The 18,446-nt window shown below is 40.5% G+C and overlaps 1 protein-coding gene across 1 annotated transcript in view; it reads right to left on the bottom strand.

The window, feature by feature from the left end:
* Nucleotides 1–15,839, bottom strand: part of LOC120558103 (sodium- and chloride-dependent taurine transporter-like) — a 51,826-nt gene extending 35,987 nt beyond the window's left edge. Inside the window, exon 1 of the mRNA XM_039798972.1 lies at nucleotides 15,407–15,839. The gene's annotated coding sequence lies outside the window, so the exon portion shown is untranslated. The remainder of the gene's footprint in view (nucleotides 1–15,406) is intronic.
* Between the last annotated feature and the right edge of the window lie 2,607 nt (nucleotides 15,840–18,446).

The following is an 18,446-nucleotide window of genomic DNA, read 5'->3' as shown; positions in this document are numbered from 1 at the left end:
GATCCGGGGGTATGCCCCGTTGGAATTATTTTGAAAATAAACCATTAAATGGCACTTTCTGGAGAGTTTTGTGCAAAGAAATAGAGAAATTAAGTCTTACATGATATGTGCAAAACTGCAAAATTTGCATTGTTGTAGTCTCAACAGGTATTAGGGCATTTAGCATTTACATTACTGTTAATCAGTCATCACTTGATTACACATTGTATTACCTTGTTATGATATAAGAAGTGACCCATACAATGTGCCAAACATAATGTGTCACATGAAGACACAGTGCAGCATATGACAGTAGCAACAGCTGAGAAGATATGGGTCTATGGTGACAAGTTCCAGCTCACCCAAACTTCCTTCTCCCATTCTCTCCCTTTACTACAAGACACACACTCTAGTGGTTTTCAGTGTAGGGACCAGGGTTAAATTAGCATTGGTCTACCAAAGGGATCTACTAGGACCACTGAAATTCTAAAGAATGAGAACCACTGATTTGCATACATTCTAATCCTTTAAAACTAAATAAATAGAAATAACAATTTTTTGGCACCAGGGGGACTGGTGGCCAAAGACCAAACTTCATTAGATTAGGCAGTGAGGGAAATTCATTCTTCAAACAAGGCCTCTCCCCACCACAAGGTCCAGCAGAAAATAGACTGAAACATATCCAGTCACCAAGAGCAAGACAAAAGACACAGCATGGCTCATTTTATTTTACAACTTTGTGCAAATTCAAAATATAACCCATCTGTGTCCTCCGAAATTTGGAGAGTTGTAATATAGTCTGCTGTGCATATTATTGCTCTGCTGATATGGTAGTATCTCATTCAGATCGTCTGACAGACACAGAGGCCCATTTGGGTCTCTGGTCTCTGACAAAGTTTACAGGTGGCTGTACGCTGCTCTTCATCGGAGGTAGAGCACGCGTCACTGCCCACAGCAGAGCGAGTCCACTAAAATGAACTGAAGTTGCTACACTTACCAGCCACGCTGCTCACCTCTATTTTTACAGAGAGAGTGGACACAAAGCGACGGACGGGTCTGTAATACTCAAAGCATACCCTGAAGCCGGGGAAATGCGCCTGGGATGGCTTGTGAAGAAATGTTCTCACATTTGCGACATTTAAAAAATTCCAGACAGGGAGCGCTCCTGAACCCCCTCACCGTCTCTGAAAGCATAACTAGTCAATCACGAGCGGCTTGACAGGTAGATCTATAGATAAAGTAGCCTATGCAAATGTTGGGGCATGACAAAGACTAGGAGTTGAGAAGGTGACGTCAACTTTTAGCTTTGTTGAGATTTGCCCGTTTTCAGCAGCAGTTTCAAATTGTGAGATCTGCAGAGGAAAGGGGTGTCAATGGGATTTTGAGGTTCTATGTATGTCCTATTTACCCTCCAAACTGTCGTTTTTCAACTATGATAAGGTAAAATCGGTTTTGCATTCTATCACCCCTTTAAGTGTTTCCACTACATTTGAAGCATTGATGATGTTTACCATGAATACCTTTCTATCAATTCCAAACTGCCAGAAGCCCGTTTCAAAAGTATGAGGGTCCCTGGCAAACCATTTCCTGCATTACAGCATTGATCCTTAATGGATTAAAGACAGCTTGCATTAACAATTTCATGTTTGATGTTTTGTCACACATTTTAACCTGTTCTTTACTGTGAGCCACCCATTATAAAAGTAGCTGAGAGAGCTCTCTGGGTTCAAGTTTATTCTTGTGGCTTGGCTTCTTTGTTCATCTCAGGTTTGCATATACTCGCAAGGTTTTAGTGTGCAAGTGGCAACAAATACCCAAATAAATTAGGCTTCCCACAATCATGTAAACTGTGAGTGCAAGCCATTACATATGTACACACAATATCATTACCTAACCACAAAGCCAAACTCTTGGCTTCACTGATGGGATACTTGTTACCAAAGCAAGTAAAGCCTATAATGATAATCATTGTCAGTTTTATTCCAGTTATTACAAATCTGACCAGATTTAGCAGTTTATCTTCAAATTGACTCCACTCCAAGGATGCAATCACACCTACTGTGGTGTTGCTTCCTATCGCACAAAGCTTACTTAGTTGAATTTTTGCGGTTGGCCGCTTTATGTTCGTACTGCTCAGTGTGGTTATTTTTATGCCAACTCAGATCTAATGGCATCATTGTGATCTGGCCAAATAAACTAAACTGAAGAAGGGACATAGAACAGTAATGCTCAACACCAGTTGAAATATTGTATTCGATTAGGGTTGGGTTCTGATTAGACTTGTGCTGATTGGCGACAACGATTGGTTTTCCCTGCGCTGATATTAAGGCGAACTTTCTCGGAGAATATGGCTTCTGGTGGAGCAGCATGCTGTGATGAGTGGGTTTGCCATCTCTTTTCCATGGATCTGAAACCCTGCATCTCTGTTCTCCAACTTCCTGCTCACCCAAACTTTGCTCTTTGAGCTTCATACTGTAAAGTAAAACATTTTCAATGGGCTCTGTTACTATGTCACTGAAGATGTCTGCAGTAAATGCAGACACCACAGCAGACTTTTGCCAGCAGAGGTGAGCGGGAAGCTTCAGGTGCTGGCAGCATGCTATTAAATAGATTTTTTAATGTTTAAATATTTTAAATTAAATTTTCACACTTGCTTGTAAATATGTATTCACATAACTGACTGTATTGCTTGCAGAAAACTTAAAAGGTTTGATTATTTCAAAGCCCCGTCAAAGATTAAGCCAAGCCTCCGTCCACTGGCGATGGGATCACTCAGTGATCTTGAGTAACAACGATTAGACAATATGAAAATAGAAATGATTGCACCAGTTCCAATAGCCAATTACATTTTGGATGAGATTCAGAGTTTACCAATAACATTATCATTATTTTGAATGTACCTGCCCTGAATGAGAGCTAAATAAAGCCAAAACTAACGCACTTTAAAATGTTCATTTAATGGTTTAAGTTATGGTTATTTAGTCTTGTGTATGTGCAAGAAATTATAATAGAGAAATGAAATTGAAAAACTACACCTTCCTCTTCCTATTCCCTCCCATACCTATCGCACCTATTAAATGTGACTCTGCGATTGGTCCGAATGTTTAAGCAGTGTGATCAGAGAGAGAGAGAGAGATTCAGAGGAAGAGCCTGACATACTTAGTAGTCAGCAGATGTCTGTCATTGTGGAAAATGTCATGTCTTTATCTCTTTCCATCTGCCAGACTGCTGTACCCTCAGCTTCTCTCACTTTGTCCCTTTCATTCATTCACTGTCTGACTTTCTGCATGATGTTTAAACAAGGCAGGACCGAGGACATGACTACATTTTTCTAGACACAGAAGCTACACTTTTTTTGAAAACATGACGAAACACGATAAAAAGACAAATGGATGAAATGCATCATTAGGATAACATGCTTCTTCAAACAAAGATATTTCCAGTAAAATCTGCTTGTATAGATCTGCACAAAGATAAAAGGAGGGAGCCATTGAATCCAAGAAAGGAAGAGAAAAAATCTCCCTTTTCTGTTTTTTACAGCACAAACCATTTCTTTTTTGCACCGTTTGTGGATTCTCCTACAAATCTGCCCAGCAACATTTGCTTTTTCGGCCAGAGTTCAACTGACCTCTTTATATGTGGATGTCTATATCTACAGTGAGTATCTACAGTGTGTATGCCATCTATCTCATAGAGGATCTAATGATCCCTTAAACTAGTTAATGATTTCACAAACGCATTTCTCTTCATGACTAACTTCCTTGACAGTTAATTAATAAAACTGAGGAAACTGAAATCACTCACTGTGTGTGTTGAGTATCATTTCCTGCTTGGAGAGACAGTGGACTCCATTATGTCGGTGACAAATTGTTGACAGCAGTGGATAGTAATGAACAACTACAATAAGTCAAATAAAAGAAACAGCTACAATCTAGGGCTGGACGATTAATCGAAAATTTATCGACATCAAAATTCTGAAGCTGTTATCGAAGTATTTTTCCCCATGACGTTTATTTAACCCCTTAACACTCCTGTAAAATTAGCCAAAAACGCCTATCCAAGGCATACCCGTAGTAAATAAATAACACTCTGAGGCTTCTTTCCCAACAGTTAGAATTACTGTAAGTGCTATTGGCTTTGAGTAATAGAAGTTTGAATATACTGGAAAATATGTCTGTCTGCATTATTTTTTATAGAAAAATGCCTGTAGATGACTATTGCTGGGAACTATTAGTCTGAAAACACAATGGGGCTATAGCAAGAAGTCTTACACAGTCCCAGTTGAAATTTCATATCAATATCTCATAAAATGAATATTGTACACCCGTTTTTGTATGGGTATATGTCTAGGCATATTCGAAAAAGGACATTTTGCTGACCCTAAAAGGACCCTTGGTAATGATGGTCACATACCTAGACTAAAAAGACTGCTACCCATGAACATTTGACATTACAGTCATCATTCAGGGCTCTATTGAAAGGTTACATTAAGAGCTATACTATCTCATATCCAGAATCACTATCAGTATTTCTGACACAGAGTAACAGAAGCATAAACACAATAAATTGCAGTTTTGTAACTTTGTGTGTAAAAAAAGTCAGAACAAGTGGTAAGGTGGAAAAGTAGTGTATAAAAGGTAACAAAATATTTACAGCTATTAACATATCTAAATACACATATTTACAAATATGTATGTACAGGTTATCTGCTACATGCGACAGAACGCTTGAAGACACAAAAAGGACCTTTTGGTAAAAAATGTCAAATAAGTGCTATGGTGAAAAAGTAGTGCAAAAAAAGCATTACTATATAACTATTTACACATCTAAATCCACATATATTTACAGGTTATTGGCAACATGCCAGACATTGTAAAAATCGCAAGTGACAAAGCACAAAGGACATTTGAAGACCCATAAAGGAACCGTTGGTAAAAATGGTCAACAAAGTAAAACAAGTGCTATGCTGAAAAAGTATTCCGGGTACTACTATATAACTTTTTACATAACCTACATACACGTATATGATCTATAAATTGCAGGAACCCAGCAAATCAAATCCATACTTCACTGTTAACAGTCAAGCCACTAAATAAACCTGTATGGAAAATGAGCACCTCTGCTGACGTGTTAAATTTGTTAACGATCATATGACATGAGACAACACCATCTCTCCCTATCTCTCTGCGCTCATAAAACAAAAAAGTCCCATGTATAACCTCTGCCAGTACAAAGAGTTTATAACCCCACTGAACAGGCTTGTTTTTCATATACTGTTTCAGACCAGTGCGGGCTTTTGAGGCAACCATTCGCTCATCAATGGCGATTTCCTGGCCAGGGTGATAGTTTCTTCTGCAGGAGTCCCTCATCTCCTCGTAGAGCGGCTTTATCTTGCCCAGATGGTCGTAGGCTCCTGTGCCTCTGCTGTCCTGCTGCTCCACTCCATGTGGCCACTTGCTCAGTGGTGCAGTCCATATCTACATCACATTTCCTATAATGTCAAAATAAAGAAATAACAGTAATTACAACAAATGTTCTGAATGCGAAGCCACTGAAAAATATTAACAAATGTGTAGATATTACCATAGATATTTGCATAAATACAATAACAGCTGCAAACTTGTAATGCAGTATTTACTCAAACGTTTTCTTTTGCAACACTTCTTGCAGTAAATGTGGTGCAACATAAATGTGTAACATTAGCTGCGGAGCTCTCAGCAAGCAGAGTAGAGAGCAGGGTTGCCTTTAGATGAGAGACAACTTTGTCTGGCTCATTTAGTGTAAAGTTAGCATGATAGCTTAGTGAAATTAGCAAGCTAAGGTTAGCTTAGCGAACTATCCATTCTCTAAAGTAAACACTGAAATCATCTAAACACTCTTCAACAGTCAAACTGAAGCAGACGGTGAGCTCCAGGTCACAGCCTTTCTAAATATACAGTAACGTTATATACGTAAAATACTCACTTGTCGAGAGTAATGTCTCCTCCTTCTAGGAACATGTCCTCTTCCACGGAGTCGATGCAAGACATTTCACTGTCTTTCTCAGACATTTCCTCCTCTGACTTGTCGCTTTCACGTGGCCGAGTACATTCCTCCACTGCTTCTTGGAGGGTATATCTTCTTGACTTGCTAATTTTCGCCATTCTCAACTTCTTGTTTGTTTTGGTTTAGGATGCAGAAAGTAGTGGGGCGTGTTTTTGCCGGTGTTTGCACCACAGATAATTCCTTTGTTTAGGATTGAACTACCCGCGAAAGCATCAGTTCCCCATATTAAAAAGTTCATAAGTTTGCTATACAAAACGTCAGTCATCAGCACAACTGGTTGCAATTGGCACAAAGTAAAAGGGCGTGCACCTTCTTTCACCGCAGGCACTCGTTGGCTATTCTAGGCTGTAGATGAGACCAGGAAGGTCCTATTGGTTCAAGTGAGGTGTCAATCGAAAGGTCAGAGTGCAGGGGCCATTTTGATAGCAGATACTGGCAAAAAAATATATGCAAACAAGATTTACTTATACAGTAAAATATTAAATAACTGCCGCGAAATTTGAAATTTAAAAACAGCTGTCCGTGGATATATTTTAATATAATATGTTTGGACTAAATAGTTTACTGGATTTGATAGTCTGGTTTTTGTCAGAATATTATTGATCTGTGGATTATAATGAGGCTTCAAAGGTGAGTTACGTCAATTTTGTAGTCGTTTGTTACTCATAGGCGACGATTGTACCTGCTGTTGTTATCGTGTCTTGGAATAGTTTGTATCAGTGAAATCACAAGAGTTGTAGCTTTCCAACGATGTGTGGCATGAGTAACTACTTAAAAATAGGAGTTGTATACATAGCATCACGTGTTAAAAAGACACCGACGGCCCGCCCACGTGCAGAAAATGTGTTTCGTTCATTTATTCACAGTAATCGAACTTCAGGTGGGCTCCTTGCTCATACTGATGATGACCCCCCCAGTAGTAACACGTAAAGATTAAAAAGTAGTGGACCCATAATTGAGCCTTGTGGCACTCCACGTAAGCCTTTAACTCACCTGCAGAACAGCTACTACTGAAACTATGGGTGAAACATATCAAAGGAGACTTCCACAGGCTTGGTAACATAGGGCACAATACGATATTAAACGTCCCATGGCATGAAAATTTCACTTTGAGGTTTTTTAACATTAATATGAGTTCCCACAGACTGCCTATGGTTCCCCAGTGGCTAGAAATGGCGATAGGTGTAAACCAAGCCCTGGGTATCATGCTCTGCCTTTGAGAAAATGAAAGCTCGGATGGGCCGATCTGGAATCTTGCCCCTTATGAAGTCATAAGGAGCAAGGTTACCTCCCCTTTCTCTGCTTTGCCCACCCAGAGAATTTGGCCCACCCATGAGAGAGACATCATGGCTTTCAAACGAGCAAAGTGGCAGTTGGTCAAGGCCACACCCCCACCCTCCACCTTGCCCCCATTGTTTTTTTGCCCCCCCATCTCTAATCCCTTTTTCTCCAAGGAAAAGTAGTCAAATAAAGTAAAACATGCCAGAACATTATATATTTTAAAAAGGTTGATTTCCAAGACGTCAGTCTTTTTTCACATTGTGCTGTTCTTTGGCATATTCAGCCATCCACAACATATAATATATATGTTGCTAAACAAGAGGGAGAATACTTTTGAAGAGTTAATGAGATCCACAATCAATATAGATGCATTAATATCAATTATTAAAGATGTATCCTATGCGTTTTAATATAAATAGATGTTTTGCTACTTTATGTTTCTGAATCCTCCTTCAACCTTGTCGGGTTCATTAAAAAGCTTTTACACACAGGGGTGACCTCTAGCTCACCTAGTAAGAACGTTCGCCCCATGTAGGCTGAGTCCTTTGCAGCAGCCAGGGTTCGAGTCAGACCTGCGGCCCTTTGCTGCGTGTCATCCCCCATCTCTCTCCCACCTTTCCTGTCACTAGCAAATAAAGGGAGAAGTGTTGTGCTAACAAGTGGACCTTGTGTATTGACAAGGCCATACACACAAACATCTGGGTGATCATCTATGGTCATGAAAAGCTGGATGCATGGATACAAGCGGCTGAATAAGTTTACTTGGCAGCGTGGCTGGGCTCACCCTTAAAGATAGGTTGAGGAGCTCAGACATCTGAAAAAGAACCTTTGGATTGAAAGGAGTCAGCTAAGGTTATTCCGACATATGATTTGGATGCTTCCTGGACGCTTCACTGTGGAGGTGTTCCAGGAAAACCAACTGGGTGGAGACCCTAACCCTAGGTGTGGAAGAGCTGGAGGACGTGTATGGGTAGAAGGATACATGGGCTACCTTGATTGATTACTTTGCTGCCACTGCCTGCCACCCTGGCCTGGATAGGCAGCAGAGGATGGATGGAACGGAGTGGTGAGCATGAGCAAAAGTAGTTGCCGGTGCCAGCCAAAGAAGCTCCATCAGAAGACCCAAAGTAGAAGATGTCACCATGTTGTTTTAAAGTTTGGTTGTCGGTCAATGAATGTGCAGATTCAAGTCAAGAGAGTTGTTTGAAGTTATGAAGGTGGTAAAAGTCAGAGCAGTGATACACGAGCTGGGGATGTTTGTGTTGAACGGTTGCCCACAAAACGCCGTCCAGAAAGTGATACCGGCCATGAGAATCAAAATGAACTGGGGGACGATTTAAAGCGCAGGCCATAAGCTTGGTGTAAAACATAGAGACTCATTGTTTGGTGTCTGCGTGTGTGTGATTTCTGGGCCAAGATTCATGTAGTGACTTCAGAACCCAGCCAACAAAACACACACACATGCACACACCTTACATAACACACTCTCCTATTTTAAGACCATGTACATTTCCACTGGGCTGACCACCTACTAAATCCACTCCTCTGCTCCACATTTCTTTCACTCCTCATCCTCCTCCTCTTTTTCCAATCTCCTCCTTTTCCTTTTTGTTTTGATCACATGTAAAAAAGAAAGAAAACAGAAATAGTTTCATCATTGCAAATAAGCTATTTAGGCCTTCCTTCTTGTTAGTTTATGAACACGATTCTAGCCTAAAGGATGTTCAATGTCATTATTTTGCAGGTAACTGAAAATCAGAACTGACATTTTACTCCTCCAAATCCCTCTCCTCCTGTCCATCTCCCATTTTCTTTCTCTTATAGTTTTCCATTTCTAAAAATGTATGTCATCATCTATCACTCGTTTCTAACACACCGTTTACCCTCCCCCTTATGTTCTCTTCCTCTTTCAAATAACTCCCTCTCTCTCCCCCCCCATTTACCTTCCTTCTTCATCCAACTCTGTCTTCTCCTCCTGTCCTCCTCCACTGTTCCCATTCTCTTTCCCTTTCCTCTTACCCATTCCCTCACACTTTAATCCTCTGCTTTACTCCACATCTCTACTCGTCCCTTTCTATCAGTTGTTTCATTTTAGAGAAATAGAAAGAGACAGACTTTACTGTGTGTATAGTGTGTGAGAGAAAGGATGGGACATGAAGAGAGAAAAAAAAAGGAGGGAGTCAGAGAGAGAAGGGGAGAAAAACAAGAGGGAGAAATGGGTGAGGGGCAGAGGGACAAAGTAGGCGAAAGAAGAAGCTGTTAAAAGTTAACTGAGAAAAGGGGAACTAAAAAGAAAAAAGGGCTGAGGGGTATACAGTTACAGACAAGGGTTACTAAAAAGAGTGACAAAGAAAAGCGAGTCACGCAGATAGGCAAAAATAGAAGAGACGGATACAGAAACTGAGCGAGATTATTGACAGCACAGGGTGACAGACAGTAAAGTGTAGAAGAGTATCAGAATGTGTGTGCAGAAACAGAGATAACAGGAAGTATAAAAAGTTAAAGATAAACAGAGAGAGTTGCATACCTTTCAGGCTTATCTAACTAGAGTCAATAGTCACTGTTGATTATTGGTATTTTTTGTTTTTGTTCAGTCTAGTAGGCTGCTAAATGTCATGTCATTTAGGACAATATGCTTCAGTCCAGTTTACACACACACTGTCAACATTATCACACACTCCGCGACTTAAACTAAGATTTGTATATACGTGTGAGAATGCGACTTGGAATTCATGAAATTATCTGAAAACAGACCAACATGTGTAACATCAGTCAGGTCAAACTTTTCCAAAAAAGGGTTGTTCAGAGGCTTGCCCTAACCGAGATCTCTGCTCTTATACTAAGTGAGTCAGTTTGTCAGTTTAGTACTAAGCTTGGGTTTATCATGAATTACCTGCTGGCTGCAAGAATGTGCCAGCATTAATCATTTTAGGCCTGCATTCGTGTCATAGCAGAAATGTGGGAAGTACAAACTGCTTACTTTCAAATTTCACATGAACACAGTCACTGAGTCAGATCACAAAATATTCTGGAGTTTGAGTCATGAGATAAAAAAAAAAAAAAAAGGGAGGGAGGGGACTACTCTTCATTTTACCAGCAGATGGCATTTCAACTGCAGTTCATGCAAAATAAAATACCATCAATAGAGATCTGAACAGAATCTGAATGTTTTGAAACCTGCAATAACCTGCAACTATTTGTTTGGGATTTTCTTTCTACGAAAAATTCCAAACATGAATTGTTCCAGTTCCTCAGCTGTCTTTGCCTTACAGTATGTGATAACTGAACCGGTTTAGGTTAGGGTTAGACTGTTTGACAAAACAAGCAATTTGTAGCTGTAACTGTAGCTTTTCAAAATTGTAATGGGACATATAATTTAACAATTTTGACATGTTATAAACAAAGTAATTTATCAAAAAAAAATATTTGGCAGATTGACTTATAATGAACACAATCAAAAGTTCCATACCCATTTTAAAAGTGTTCAGCAGCAGGACTTGTTGGCGTTTCTTTACTGACTGACCAAAGACAGGCATTGGACTGGCAAAATTAGACCCTAAATACCAGACAAATATCACACTTCTTCAGGGATGCACCGAATCCAGGATTCGGCTTTGAATTTGGCCGAATATTGGGCTTTTTGACGGAGTTCGGTTTCTGAACCGAACCCTACGCTTGCGCGCTACGCTGGTCGACATTATGACGCCGCCGTTGATTATGGGAAGGTGCTTATGTAGGTGGACCGTTCAATGCAGTAGGCTGTGAGGAAGTGAAAATGGAACTCGTGAGCAGAAAAAGTACTTTCATTTATAAGAAGTCGAGCGTTGCTGGTAATATTTTGGATATTGATTGGATCTTGAGATAGGGTAAACATAGGCCTATGGTAACTGTCACAATAGTTTTTCCCACTTGTCTTCCTGGCATAATATTGCCTATTCTATTTTTTTTTTTTTACAGTTAAAATGAAAAAATGAAAAATACATTGTTGACGTTATTGACTTCATTAATGTGTTTCATGTTTTAATGGACTGAGGATGGGAGTAGGATTCGGTATTCGGTTTCGGCAGAATCTTAACCAGAGGATTCTGTATTCGGCCGAACCCCAAAAATCTGGATTCGGTGCATCCCTACACTCAGTGACGTTGGAAACAGCAGCCGACAAAACTACGACCCAAGGTTCAGCCACTCGCTTGTTGTGGAGCTTTTTGACCATATCACACGGTCTTCATCAGCAGATTGCGTTTGCTCAGTTGTCGTGGAACTGGAGATGTTCAAACCTTCCATTAAATCTTTCACATAAAAAGGTTGCTTTCCCACCTTCATGTTGTTGGCGACGTCACCAAAAATGCACCCATTCGCTTGCTTTGGAGCTTTTCGGCCGTGCTACGCGGTCTTCAGCAGCAGCTGACTTTGTTCAGTTGTCATGGAACGGTAAATGGATGTTCAAACTCTCTACGAAATCTTTCACTTAAGGGTCGCTTTTGCTTGCTACTTCACATTTCTGGTTGTTCTGAAGATCCAGTTTTTCCAACATATCAATCATCCGTCGATAAACGGGTCCGACGGCCACGAGGGGGCGCTGGTCCGTTTTAGTCGGTCACCTTCCATAACAATGACTGACTTCACATCATCCTGCATGAAGATGTGCGCTTGGCATTCCTTTTAATAGCACCAAGCCCTACCCTCCCATGAGAGGTGGCTGTAAATCCACAGCTTTAAGGCTTTAACCTGCAGCTGGGAAGGTAAATTCAATCTTTCAAAAGCTGCCGAACAGGATTATTATTTATTCAAAACTACACCACAATTATATAAAATGATTCAGGATTGAAAAGGGGCAGTTGTGCGTTTGTGGGTCATGCTGGTTCATATGTACATTAGCAGTGGAGGTTCAGCAAGGAGCAGATATTAAGGACACGCTCATTTACTGCAAGTCTGACAGCAGCTCTTGCAGTGTAACTGGTTGAGGACTTTATTCACCATGTCACTGTAGGCTCTCTCTCAGTTCTCATTTGTAGAAAGTACTGTGGCATGCTCGTGGCTGAGATTTCACTTACCTCAGGTTACTTAGTTAATTCTTTCACAGCAAACAAGACTGCACTTAATACTTTAAAACTACTAAAATGCTTCGACAGACTGACAGGAAGACACTCAAAAACTGCAAAATTCCAGGTATGCTCTAAAAGACAAGATTTTGTTATTTGAAAAAACGTGGTCCCCTTTTATTTCTTTTTTGCAAGCTAGTGATTAATCTGCACGCCGTCATTACCTGCCTTTACCACTGGATAGCACTTTTGGGTGGGGGTGGGAGATTGAGAGAGAGATGTATTTTTGTTAAGTTGTCAGTTTTATGTTTGTAAAAAAAGTGTAGTTTCAAAATGATCGTCTGCTGGAATACCAAATAAAAACATTTTGAACATAAAAACTGCAAAATTCCAGTAACTTCTCACTCCACTAAATGCCCATTTGGCATAACAATCAAATCTTTCCAGTCCATGAAACCGTTAAGTTTGCAACTGTAAACATGCAACACAGGAAGTGATGCATTCCATGTGTTCAAGCGATGCCTTATTCATAATCCGATGAAGAATTAAGAAGAAGAGAATGACTTGCTCAGCAGCAGGAGAAAGTGTGCCGCCTACAGAACCAACCACAGGACACAAAGAGAGCATTATAGTCAACCCTGAGATGCAAAAGTTCTGATGCGATCCTGAGCTCACAGTGGCCGATTCAAAAGAATGTCACACAGCAGCTCGACGAGGACTCTATAGCAGCCAACATTGAAATTAAACTGGAGCCAGGAGCTCACACACACACAGTTTTTTTGTCTGCGTAACCAAGGTAGGACCTGTGTACCAGTTTATCAGCCAGTCATGTGTTATCCAGAGGGAAAACTATGGAGGGTCAACGCCAACGACGGCTACAACGAAAAGATTGCCAAAAAATGTGATGTTACACTTTGTGTCAGAATTTTCTGCCTGCCACGGTCTACATTTCTCTCAAAAGCTGACTAAATGTGGCTGGTGGCCATCTTTGAAAGAGCTGCTTTTACCAACAAGAATTTGTTTTGCGGGTTTCTGAGGAGAGTTTTATTCACCCATGAAGGTCTAAAATGCCGTATCATGGGCTTTTCCTTCCTGCAAACAGTACAATCCTAAGCAAAAAAGATTTGACTCCTTGCGATTTGGGGCACAAAAATACCAGCATTTGACAGCTGTAAATGAAAAATAAACCCTTTAAAAGCCCATGTGAGTCTTACCTTGTAGAGTATGTACTGTGACACCCAACATGGTCAATCTGCAACTAGAGGGTTGGAGTTTGATAACATTGTGTCGACTCTAAATCCAATTTCGAAACAACTTATCCAAACTATCCAGGCCTAACTTTTTTTTAATTTTGAAATGGTATGAATATCTTTATATGCAAGAACTTAAAATAAAAAAAAAAATGATGTTCAAAAGAACTAAAACTCAAGTTTTTCCATCTAGATTGTATTCGTCTATCAATACCTGGCTGCCCGAATGTTTTGTACGGCGCTCTTTGCCAACAAAACATCCATTATAGGTTTGTTGGACTCTGAACATTAACAACTCTGGGTACTTTTCCAACGTTGAAACTGATCCAAAATGGACCCAACCAACGGTTATCACAACCCAGCCCCACAAAAGAAACTTTGCAGCCCTCATTAAGCCTTTATCTTTTTCGGCCATTACAAGACATATGAGAGCCACACAAACAAACTCAAGAGACACCACTAACTGACCAAAGAATGAAGGCTCAATACAGCAACCACAATTATTAAAGGCATAACGAACCTGTATGCAGACTTGGGTTTCAAGAATGATGCACTTTTACATGCATTTGATATATGAGGTGTACTTGATGTAGTAACTGGCTATACTTCCCATGCACTGTCAACATCGCATATATGCAAAAAAAAAAAAATCTAAATAGATTGCATTTTTCAGGCAAATTAAAACAAAGCACTTCTACATGGTCAACATGAGTTAATCACTAAGGCTGTTAACCAAAAAAATATTAAAAAAAAGATCCGACAGAAAGAGAGAAAGATAGATAGAGAGAGGGAGAGGCAAAACTGGATGAATTGAGAAAAAAAAAAAAAAAGATTGTTGAGATGTACTTTTGTTTATATTTCACACTTTCTTGCAATGTAAACGCCTGCTTTCCATCCCAATAAAGCCCCTTTGAATTAAATTATAATCGAGAGAGAGAGAGAGAGAGAGAGAGAGAGAGAGAGAGAGAGAGAGAGAGAGAGAGAGAGAGAGAACGATGTGCAACGTGCGACTGAACGAGCGTCTCCGCCTTCTCACCGCTCCACTTCCCTTTTCTGGTACAGTTCAATAACAGATTTAAATGACATGAAGTCAAATAAAGAAAGAATAAATTACAGCACTATTTCCTTCCGTTAAAATAGCCTACACATATATAAAGATGTGGAAAAAAGTAGACAGGCTGTATGACTGTAGCCTATAAAATAAAATACCCACTAAAGACCTGAAAGTCTAAAACATGGACTGCTCTACATCCCCAAAAATGCATTAATAAAACATATCCCTCAAAAGCATTTGAATCACGCGTGTGGGAAATAGTCTGCACCAAACACATGAGGAAAACGTGCGAAGAAAAAACAACAAAAAAAACAACCTTTGTTGCATTTATAGCTTTAAAAAAAAAATAATAAAAATTACAAATCCACCACCAGCACAGGAATCAACGCACGGACAGCCAGACAGAGAGAGAGACAGCCGCCTGTATCCAAATCTACATCTCAGCTTCCCCACCTGCATACACACACTGTCACCAGTAAAACCACCAATTCACACAATAAAAACACTGCTAATTGATTTTATCCATCCATACCTGCACATACACTCCACCTAACTGCTCATCTTCTTGGTTTGCACAAAAGAAAATCTCATCCAGACACAATACAGATACAAATAAACGCATTAAAATCATCATTTCTAATAACAAGAAAAAAAAAAACATAATAAAATGACTACAAGCAGCACAGTAATCCCCTCCGAACCCTGCTTCAGAGGTGTGCAACGAGGATGTAGCAGGGTTTTTTTTTTTTCATTACCTGCTCTGTAGATGTAATTTTGTATATTATTTTGTCCTTTTAATGTCCTTTGAGCGTGGTCCCTTGCACGGTTCGTCTTGTCCGTGTCCTCCTGTGTCCGTGAGAGCGACTGAGGGCTGGACGCGTCGGTGGACTATATTTTAGAGTGTTTATAAGCCTCTCTTTCTGACCTTTGTCTCTCGGAACAGGGGGGACATGAGACATCCGCGGCAGTGGAAAAACACCGGCCTGCCTCCTCCTGCATTAGGGCCCGCCTCTGACTGTCAAGTCACTCTGTCAAGTGCGCGCTACGCGAGCGAAACGGCACCAAGTGGAATTGGAAGTGATGCGGACTGTGACATCGGTGCATCTTTCCAAAATCCGCTGGTAGCCTATAGACTACATGAAGTCAACTCTTAACACGCATCGGGGCACTATTTCTCCTCATCGTTGTGCCACAAAGCACAGTAGCAGAGCTACCAGGGTCCGTTTTTTTATTTTTATCATCAACTGCCTACCATATAAGCACTTAAAGGCTCCGCCAAGTCATACGCAAGTGTTTTCAGTTTCTCGAAGTAGGAAGGGAAGATTTACGAGCAACACGTGAATGCATCATTAAGGGGCTGTCTCCCCCCCCCCCCACTACCCATTTCACGAGTTGGTTGGTTGGTATCTAAACCGGCTCTCATGGGCACACAGACTTAACACACACACACACACACACACACACACACACACACCCCTCGCTCGCTCTCTCGCTCTCTCTCTTCACGCGCGTGCCCGCGAGCGATTGCTGGAGTGCATGCGGCGGTGGAAATATAAAGGAACACAGTGTAAGGAGTTCGTGGAGGGTAACAGCAGCAGCTCTGGTTCTCAGTGAAAATTTGAAGTTGAAGAATCATCCTTTGAATGGCTACAGTGTTTTGACAGGCTACAGTACAAACAGCCTACTGAGTGTTTAGCAAATGTAATACCACCTTAACAAATATAGCAGTCTGTTGGGCCTACAAAATTCAAACAACAACAACAGGGACATATTACCATTTAATGCAATCCATTTGGCAGTGCCTGCCTGTCACCAACTGTAAAACTCAGCAGTGTAGATTGCAGTGTTATTGTATTGGAGGCCAGGTGTTCCTGTTGTTTTGTACCACCCCTTGTGCATAGAGGCTTAATACTGTATTCCTGTACAGTTGATCTTTCAGTGTCTTGATATCACTAATGTTCCTATACAGACTCTGTCCACGTTGCTTAATGAGTTTAATGGTCTGTAATGGAGTCCGTGGTATTTCTAGAATATCCCGATGGTATCTTGTGTCTCTATTGCACTTAATAGTGCATTTATTCTAAATGTATCACACCTTGTGGTATCATTTATTCAACGTTTTCACTATAATTATTCGAGATATTGTTGTGTTATGTGAAGTTGTCTTAAACATTTTAGGCCAGTGGAAATTCATGCAGGTATTCAAAAACTTTTTACAACAAGTCAGCTTCGTAAATGTTTCATCAAAGCGCACTCGGCCGAACATTCAGAGTAAAGGAGGTTGTTCCCCTGCTGCATTTGCGGCCCGAGCATTTTGTATCATTAAGAAGAGGTTGCTGAATGATTTGAATACTTCGACAGACATGCTAATGTTGACACTGGCTACATGTCTGATGAGGAAAAGGAATGATATTCAAATAAAAAATGATTACCCAAACTGTCGTCCATTGTGCTGCAGAGGTAGACCCTGGCTCAACTGACCTACCTTTGTCATGTTTATGGACATTTTGTGTTTGTTCACCTTTAAATCAATTAAAAAAAAAAAAGTGAAAAAATAGCATTTTTGTTTTTTACATTTCTTACACAGATTTGTGTACCAGAGGTTTGATTTTTGCTCTAATTCGACACAATGATGATCGTTTGGGCCCCTGGTTAGCTCACCTGGAACAGCGGGTTCCCATATATAGAGGTTTGCTCTTCGACAAAGCGGCCGCAGGTTCGACTCCGACCTGCGGCCCTTTGCTGCAGGTCGTTCCCCCTCTCTGTCCCCTTTCAAGTCTAAGCTGTCCTATCCAAATAAAGGCCTACAAATGTCCAAAAAATAATCTTTAAAAAAAAAAACAAATAATGATGATAATTTAGCTCCATCTTTCTGCCTCTTGGCTTTTATTACATTTCTTTGCTTATTTACTTACAGGTAGCCTGGGAACCAGACTAATCTGCAAGCTCATGTTTTACTTGCTCTGGCAGATACGTCTGGTCCCCCTCCCGTTCAGACAGACTTCCAGCCGATCAGACCGTGGCAGAGATGTTCAAGTCCAAGTCGAGTCTCAAGTCTTTTTGCTCGAGTCCAAGTCAAGTCTCAAGTCTTTGAGGGGCAAATTCAAGTCAAGTCTCAAGTCTTTTGCCTCGAGTCCAAGTCAAGTCTCTGGCCATCTGATCTATCCCATAAATCTTATGAATTCAAAGCATGTCCAGACAGTACAGTATTAAAATCAGTTGTGGGATAACTTTATGGGGTCTACTTAACACATCCCTCTAGCCCAGGGGTGTCAAACTCAATTCCACGAAGGGCCACACTGCAAAACAAGAATCACATCCAGGGCCAGACATGTTTAGGTTATTCATATGCTATTATTTCATCGTAAAAGTCAAGCATCTTTTATTGTATTATTGCATGTCTCATATATTCTTCTCACTTACAGCTCAGTCAACATAAAGACCCAAAAAAGTCAGCAAAAAAAGTTGAAAAAAAAGCTACAAAAACTATGTGGGCAAAAGTCTATTGTGAACCTAAACTGATTTGCGGGCTGGATAAAAATCTGCGAGGGACCGGATTTTGCCCACCGGCCTTGAGTTTGACACATGTGCTCTAGCCCTCGGACCTGGTGAAATATTAACCTAAGTCTGTCACATGATATGGATACAACTATAAAGATACAATGTGCCTGTTCCCAGCATTAGCGATGGTTAGCTTGTTACCTGTGATGATATATGCTAAATATAATGTCTCTTTCTTTGTGTTAGTACGCTCAGTGAAACTGAGTCCAGTGCGAGGGAGACCCGACTCAGAGG

The sequence above is a fragment of the Perca fluviatilis genome, chromosome 4 (assembly GCF_010015445.1).
Source record: "Perca fluviatilis chromosome 4, GENO_Pfluv_1.0, whole genome shotgun sequence".
NCBI classification, from domain to species: Eukaryota; Metazoa; Chordata; class Actinopteri; order Perciformes; family Percidae; genus Perca; species Perca fluviatilis.
The sequence above is the reverse complement of the archived record's forward strand: the minus strand, read 5'-3'. Positions and strand labels throughout refer to the sequence as shown.